Raw genomic sequence first — 8,204 nt, 5'->3', positions numbered from 1 at the left:
CAGCAGCACCAGGAGCTTCCCACAGCCCTGTGGCCGAACAAAGCCAGGGACAGCTGTGCCCAAAGTTTACATCCAATACAGACAGCGGAGAATATAGCACACAGCGTGCTGCTGCAGTCAGCGGAGCAGCATAGATACTAAACGCTGTTCAGACTGAAGGTTCGTTGTGCACCTGTGTTCTCATATACCCGCTGGGTTAAATATCAATGAAATACATGATCAACTGGTCTAAAGCTTTATTGAGTAAAACATTCCCATTATTTTCAGTGGGATGTCACAGAACTGCTGGACACAGCCTTACCTCGGCAATGGAGCCACAGTCGCTGGAGAAAACAGCCCTGGAGCACAGCACCTCCAAGAGCTGCGGTTTCACTCGCCTCGGAATTTGCATATGAAAATCTCTGAATCGAAAGGTGACTAAGAAATGCAGTTTTTCTCAAGCCTTTTTGTCTATAGTGCGGTCTCCCCCTGGCCACCAACTAAGAATGCTCCTGAGTTTGAATTTGTTTTTTTTTCCAGTTTTGCTGTCCATTCTACACTAATTAAAAAACAAAACCCAACAAAACAAAGAAGAAACAAAACCAAAACCCAACCAAACAAAAAACCCCAAACCAACCAAGCAACCAACGAACCAACTAACAAAAAAAACCCAAACAAAAAACAAACTCCCACAACAACAACAACAACCAAAACAAAAAAAAAAACAAAAACAAACCAACAAAAACCACAAAACCCATACACCAAAAAAACCTCCAAAACCACAAAACCCAAACATCAAAAAACCCCAAAACCAAAAAACCCAAAACCAAACAAACAACAAAACCCACCACCAAAGTATGATCCTTTAGTAAAATATGAAAATATTTCTGGTCATTTTTAAAGATAAATAATAGAAAAGAACTTAAACATATGTAATCTATATCTCAACTTCTTCAGCCCATACTTCTCACAACTGATTGTTGTATTATCTACCATAACTGCCTTCAGAAATACACAGTTTAGTTAGTGTAAATTCTCTCTCAAATATAGGTATTTTTTCAGATGAATAAGTGAAGTGTCCAACCCTGTGTGAACTTAAGCTCTAAAATTTGAGTACTGTGTTTAGCCTGGAAAATATTCTATTCATTTTAAATAGTATCTTTAGCCTTGAGATGCTTCCAGAGTAGTTTGGAACCTTAGAGAAGTGAAGGAAAAAACCTGTTAGTAATTAAATAATTGCTGCTTTGTGATTATGCCATTAAATCATTTTTTTATTGCAGTTTAGTAGTTAAACAATTACTAAATTGTGCCCTTCTGCCAAAGAAGGAAGAAAAAAGTTAGAAATAAATATTCTTAGTATTTGGCAGAAAATGGAGCAAAAGGTGGGAACCAGAGAGTGGAACTTATTCTAAGCAGTAGTCCGTTTACATGAAACATGTATTTTCAACTACTAATCTACCTACTGAGAAATCATTGCAGGTGTTTATGTTCCTTCTAAAGCAAGATAAACATAAAGAGGATATTAAGATTACAAGGTAAAACATTGAAAAATTCTGAAATAACAAAACGAATATCAACTCTGCACATTTTTGTAATTAAGTTTGTGCATTCCAGTGGTGCACAATTGCATACTGTCTGTTCTGCAAAGCCCTAAGTCCTTGGACAAATTGGTTTGAGTGTCATGTTTTCACACCATCCCAGAGAGGTATGGGAGCAAACCAGAGTTTATGAAGTGAGAATTAATATGCATTCATAACTCTAAAACACAAATTAATAAAGCATAGTAAGTAGTCCCCATAATTACAAAAAAAACCCCCCAAAAAACCAGGGAAAACTGCAAACATATGATACACTCTAAAGAAAAACTTAGCAGAAGCTGATAGAACAATTGTATTTCATGCAGTTAGGCAGCATGCATGCACTGTTGACTATAGCAGTACAGCAAAGCTTGAAAGTTAACTAGTCTGAATTACTTCATCTGTTATTACTGTTTATTGGCCTGGGACTCACTTGCTAAAGAGACGTTCCTTCGCCTCTAGAGGTATTGACAGCAATCTCTCATCAGTTTCTGGGTTTTGTCTTAAAAAGCACAATCTATGCCAGAGAAATCAACTGATTGCTGTATCCCTCAATGGTCCAAACTGCTTCTATTGCTTGTTGCAGGTTAAAAGAGCTGGGGAAAGCACTACTAAACTATAGTGACAAATACACCTAATGATGATTCTTTTATTACTATTTTTATTTTAAACTCTGCTAAACTCCATGTTGTGTCTGGTCACTGTTTGAATGTGATCTGGGAATCAGAGGGCAATTGTCTCGTCCTGATTTTGTATGTCAGTAAAAAACCTGATTTTTTATGTCAGTAGCAGAGTGGGGAGGTCTTGCTCATTAGCACTGAAGTTTGGGTTTGTTTAATATTGTTTGTTATTCTTTGAGGCTCTAGACACAGACAGCAAGTACCAACCTGCATGACATTGCAACTGTAGCTGCTGCCAAAGCTTCATTAGAATAGATATGTTCAGATGGGAAGACTGTAACTATGAATGCACAAACAGATACTAAATGAACATCTGCAACACAAACACTATTCAACACATGTATGGTTTACTCATATATTCCATAAGGTACACTTGTAAAATTGATTGCATTTAGTCTGCTGTGGCTTGTTCTTACAGTATCATAGCTTCAGGAATTTGGCACAAGTATAAACACTAAGGAGTGATCTAATCTGTTTATAACATTATTTTGTAATGCTTGTTAGGCACATGTAACATGTTTATAGTGTCCTTTTTGAGACAATATGAAAGTACGCAACCCTGAAGAAAGCATAAGCTTCCAGTCTTTAAAAGTATGCTTCTGTAAATGAGGAGAAAAACACCAACCCAAACCATAAATTACCTTTTTAAACACTTCCAACATATCATTATGCAGAATAATAATAAAAAATTAGCATCTAGGAGAGGCAGTGTCTCATCAGCGTGTATGTATTTCTCCTGTCAACATTACCCTAACTCACCAGATGAAAACACAGTCTAAACTGCTTGAAGTTACAAGAAGTGTTTGAATTGGATGAGCTGTATCAGAGTGAAAATGGCTACAGAGCTACGAATCCAGTTTTTTCATTTGGAAGCAAAAGAAAAATCTTTCTTAAAATTTTTTTTTCCCGACAGTTTTTCATGGTAACTTCAGGTTGAAAGAAGTTCAGTAGATTAACATAAAGAAATAAGACTTGAGATAATTTAGTTTTTATTTAAGAAATTGGTCTTGGAAAAATGATACTATGTACATCCATTTATTGCAACCGCTCACCCAGTTCTCAGAGCAGAGACACAGGGCATACACTGTGTCTATTGGATTTTTATCATTCCCGTTTGAAGAAATTCAATCCAAAATGTCTACTGCTGTGTGTAATCCACGTAGTAAAGAAAATCCAAGCAAACAGCTATTTGGTTTAGCCTCTGCATCCACTTCACTCAATTAAGTAATTCAGTAGTAAAGAACATTGTTCCACTGAGTTGATGCCAGGCTTTGTTATATTGGCAGAAGCCTTAAATAGCATGAAAGGTGACATAACACCAACTCAACAAATGACCTGGAGACCCCTGCTGAAAAATTACACTACTGGGTAAAGTTTACAGTCACATTTACTGCTTTTTTAAAAAAGTGAGTAATATATATCTATTGGAGCAGTTGTCTTATTGACAGCAGTTGTCATACTGACAACAGCTATACTGCAAGAAGCCTACTGCTAGATTGGTTTGCCTCTCTCACAAGCCTTGTCAGAGAAAGAAAGATATGTTATTTTACCAAGATAGATATTGTAGTTCATTAAAATATGGTGAACAGATATCCAACAGCATGTGCCCTTGTTAACAGGAAGTGAAAATTTATTCTGTGATGCTTCCTTTTGTTGTGATTTGTAAAAATTAATTACCTCATGCAAAATATTAACCATTGCTCATATAGGATCCCACAAGCAAACCACATTCATTTGAGCAGACAAAAGAGGATAATTCCGGAAAAGAAGAGAGAAGAGAAGAGAAGAGAAGAGAAGAGAAGAGAAGAGAAGAGAAGAGAAGAGAAGAGAAGAGAAGAGAAGAAGACAACTCCAAAAGAGTGAGTTAAAACATTGTAGAAGTACAACGTTCCAATGCACCTTTTAAACTATTGCAGATAGTACTGGAAGTGATAAATGATATTTCTACTTTGAAATCGTAAAATAACTCACATTACCTCTCAATGAGTTGCTATTGGGAAGATATTAAAAATACCTGAAGAATAAACATAGAAACACATTACTAAGCTTCTAAGCAGAATTTTCTCATCATCCAAAACCCCAAAACTTAGAATAGGCAATAAAGAAAGAAAATCTGTTAAATGTAATATTCCTTTAGCACAATATTGTTCAAAATTTCTGCTGAGGTATCAGCAACTCTGGACCAATCACTTTCTCCTTAAAGTGACACACTGTTACATTGTTAAATTTCTTTATATTCTTTAATCATGTGTTCGCTTCGCAGTTTCTGTTCAGAAAATTAGAACTGAAACTAATTTCTTGGCATTATCATCATGTCTTAAAACTTATCCATGAATTCTGAGAAAATCTGTGCCAATAACTGATTTTTATTTATCAGATTGGCTGCCAAACTGAAAGGAAAGAAAATATTAGGATAACAAAGCAGAAAACAACGGGGATTGCTGTTTTGTCCAGTAGCCAATCAGTTACAGTCCGTAAGGGGAGACATCTTACTTTTCGTAGGCTCAACACTTCCCACAGGTCTGATATAACCAGAGTTTTGCAGGATATTTGGGGTGCTCTTCTCTGATTTAGCTGTTCCACTTTAAGAATGTTAAATGTCTGTCTGAACAGGGATTAAAAGTCTAGCATGCCCCACCTCCCCAGCTCCTGGTTTACGTATCAGACTTGAGTCATTCTGACTCAGTGAACACTTACATGAAACAAAACAAGGAGGTTTATTCCAAAATCCCTACTAAAAATCTCCTCAAACAGGCACAGGTCTTCTCTGTCTAGTGCCTTCTCCCACATGAATGCATTAGTGACTGGACTTTTGGATGAAAGGCAGTATCACTTCCAGTTTCCTTTTCTTGCTTATGAATCTAGCCAGTTGTGTCCTGGGGTTTTGCATTCACACTGCTTTATGAAGTTTAGGAACCAGCAAAAGAAAGTATTGCCCTCTTAAATATTCTGCTTATTTCATGTGACTACTGTATCATTGCCTTTCTTTGAACAGCTTTTTTTGCCAGGTTCTACTGAGAACAGTCTCTAGAAGATAAACATTTTTTCAGTTTTAGAAAGTTCCCCCATAGCACATGAATGATAACTTTAAAATAGTAGAAGTATATATTTTTAAAAACCTTATTTAAAAAAAAAAAAGACTGTGCTGTTTTGTTTGGGGTTTTTTTTGTCGTAAGTTTTGTGATCCACTGACTGCTATTTATAAAGCTGTCCAACAGGCCTCATATCTACACAGCTATTTCCTTTTTGCTTCAGTATTCAGAAGTCAACTTGTTTACTTCATGGTCCCTTCTCTTGGGCATGTAGTGTTCTTAGGAGAAGTTTTTTGTACTCTTCAAGAAAAGCTACAAAACAAAGTTGTGAGCAGCAACTCTAAAACAGAATTGATATTATCAGGGCTCTCCGTCATCTCCAGATTCTTGAATATTTGGTCCTTGACTAAAATTTAGCCAGTTTATAGTTCTCTTGCCAAATTACAAAGCAGAATACATGCATCCTACCTGGACTACATGTGTCTGACAGCCTGGAGTGGTTTGTACTTCAATCAAAATGTGAAATGCATCTGAATGTCATGGTGATGCATGCCTGGTTGGTGTCAATATTGACTCAGCTCTGAAGAAGACAAGGCAGTCATTTGCTGGGGAATATCTCAGGTGTTCTAAACAGCTTGATGGAAAATCATACTTGTCATGTAGAAGCATGGAGAAAGAGTCAAAAATTCATGTAAAGAATATAATTTCTTATTTATTCCTGTACCTTTGAACAGTAGAAGTAACATGATATTAAATTTGGTAGGCTTGTCTACAAAAAATTATTTTTTTAAAATGTCATTTCTAAAAGATTAAACTTTTATTTGGCTTCTTAGAGGTATTTGGCCCAGTTTACTAAGGAAAGCAGGTTTTTGCAACCATAGCACACATGCCCTGTTAATAGGTTTTGAGCACATAGACTGATTTGAGACAATTTTGATAGAAGAGTAGATACTCCTTTAAAGTAATACAGAGCTTCAAATTTTTGTAAAAGAAAATACCCAGGGTGAGACTTAGAATGAAGAGATGCTCATTCTCTCCAGGAGAGGTCTGAGAAATGCTACAGCTGTGGCTTCCATCAGCTTGCAAGCAAGAATCACAATTCATTGTGATTCTCACAGACCTGAGTTCAGAAAGGGAAAGCACCGTTATATCCCAGTAACTCCTGAGCTCTGAGGCCGCGGATGGCACATGAGCAATCAGAGTCTGAGCTGGCTCCCAAAGAAGAGCTAAAGTCCAAATGACACTCTGTGTGTCATTCTATCACCTCTAACATTTCTTAGCTGTTTTTCACAAACAGAACTATTTTGCTGAATATCTGTGTATTACTTTTCTTAGTCCTACAAGTATTCTTAAAATAATGATAGTCTTAAGTCTTAAACTAGAACTTACAGCTCTTTTTATGCAGCATACGTAAGAGGGAAAGAAGACCATTTCTGTGCTAACCTTACTTCTAGTTCAGTATCTTTGCTCTGTTTCCTGTATCTCAGCACTCCATGCTGCTCTATTTCCGCTCAATATACCCTATTATTATCCCTGTTTCCAGGGTTGCATAAATGCATAAAATGAGTAAAAATATCCTTTAATTTCTCACTTCAACTTCTGTGTCTGGCTGGCCAATATAACTTTTCAGCCCAGCTACAGTAAAGGTAATAGCTGTGTGTTGTAGACCCACATAATGGGCTGGTAGCAATAGAGGCCAACACGTCATCAGAGCAATAAAAGACTGTAGAGCTAAATCTTAAACAGTAGAGTTATAGGACAACAAAGTTTGACAGATGCTTGTTTGATCTCTGAGTGAGGATTCATGGAGAGAAACTGAAATTTGATAAGACATTGCAATTGATAGTATTACATAGGCACTAGCTGAAAATTCTTGGGTCTGAGGACAACAGAAATGCCATTCTGGTGTTAAAACAGCTAAAGATTAACTTTACATTATATGAACAAGCAGCATTAAATCACAACAATGCAATGGCAATAAAATCCATTCTGACAAAAAAATACAGATGAACAGAAGCAACACAGAATTCTTTAAGGGATCTTGATCATAACAGTCTGCATCACACAGATTTCTAGCAAATGTTTTTTATGTGCCTGCAGCAGACATTTGCAGGGTGATTTCCTTAATTATGCTACTATATTAGTACAAATCTGTGTGAATTAGAAGGTTTTTTTTCTAGACCTTAAATACCTAGCAACACACTGAAGCCCTAAACAATTTGTGGTTTGCAGATAATTTCGTTGTCACAAACAAAAAGATGTCAGACTAGTAGTTTTCTCTAGTGTCCCACTTCTAGGGTATGGGTTCCTTGGGAAGCATTAACAATGAATCAGTCAACTGCTCTGTTTAGACAGGTAGAGTACAGGTATTAACCTTCTACAATAAACAAGATACCTATGTGAATCTGACAATTTTAAAAAACTGCATTTTGGCATGTTTTCTAAACTACTGTAAACACTGTGCATATCCTTTACTATAAGCCAGAATTACCCACCGGATCTGCCAGTCCCCAGAATCAGTGTTTTAAAAGGCCAATGTACAAGTCAGTGAAAAACAGCTCATCATTTTGGTGGTTCAAGATAGGGTAATATTTTACTTTTCAGGAAAGAGAAGTATGAGATCTCAAGAAGAATATCAAGAAGTGGTATATATGAAGCAATGGTACTTAACCTTCTGTTCAGAGCTGTTATTCTAGAGAAGACTCATTGGCATTGACAGAAAGTTAATTTTTAAATAAAATAATTTTTTTGGAATTTAACCAAGTGGAGTTCACTTACAGATTTAACATCACACCTTGCTTCTATCTATATATACTGTGTGGACTAAAGCTGCAACTTTCAGACAAAATGCCAATACCCTGACAAAATATATTAAAAAATGTGCCTGTGAAAAATTGGGCATTAATTATAACTGTCTCTAGTGGCTTAAACTACAG

The sequence above is a fragment of the Corvus brachyrhynchos genome, unplaced genomic scaffold (assembly GCF_000691975.1).
Source record: "Corvus brachyrhynchos isolate BGI_N302 unplaced genomic scaffold, ASM69197v1 scaffold200, whole genome shotgun sequence".
Classification (NCBI taxonomy): Eukaryota; Metazoa; Chordata; class Aves; order Passeriformes; family Corvidae; genus Corvus; species Corvus brachyrhynchos.
The sequence above is the reverse complement of the archived record's forward strand: the minus strand, read 5'-3'. Positions refer to the sequence as shown.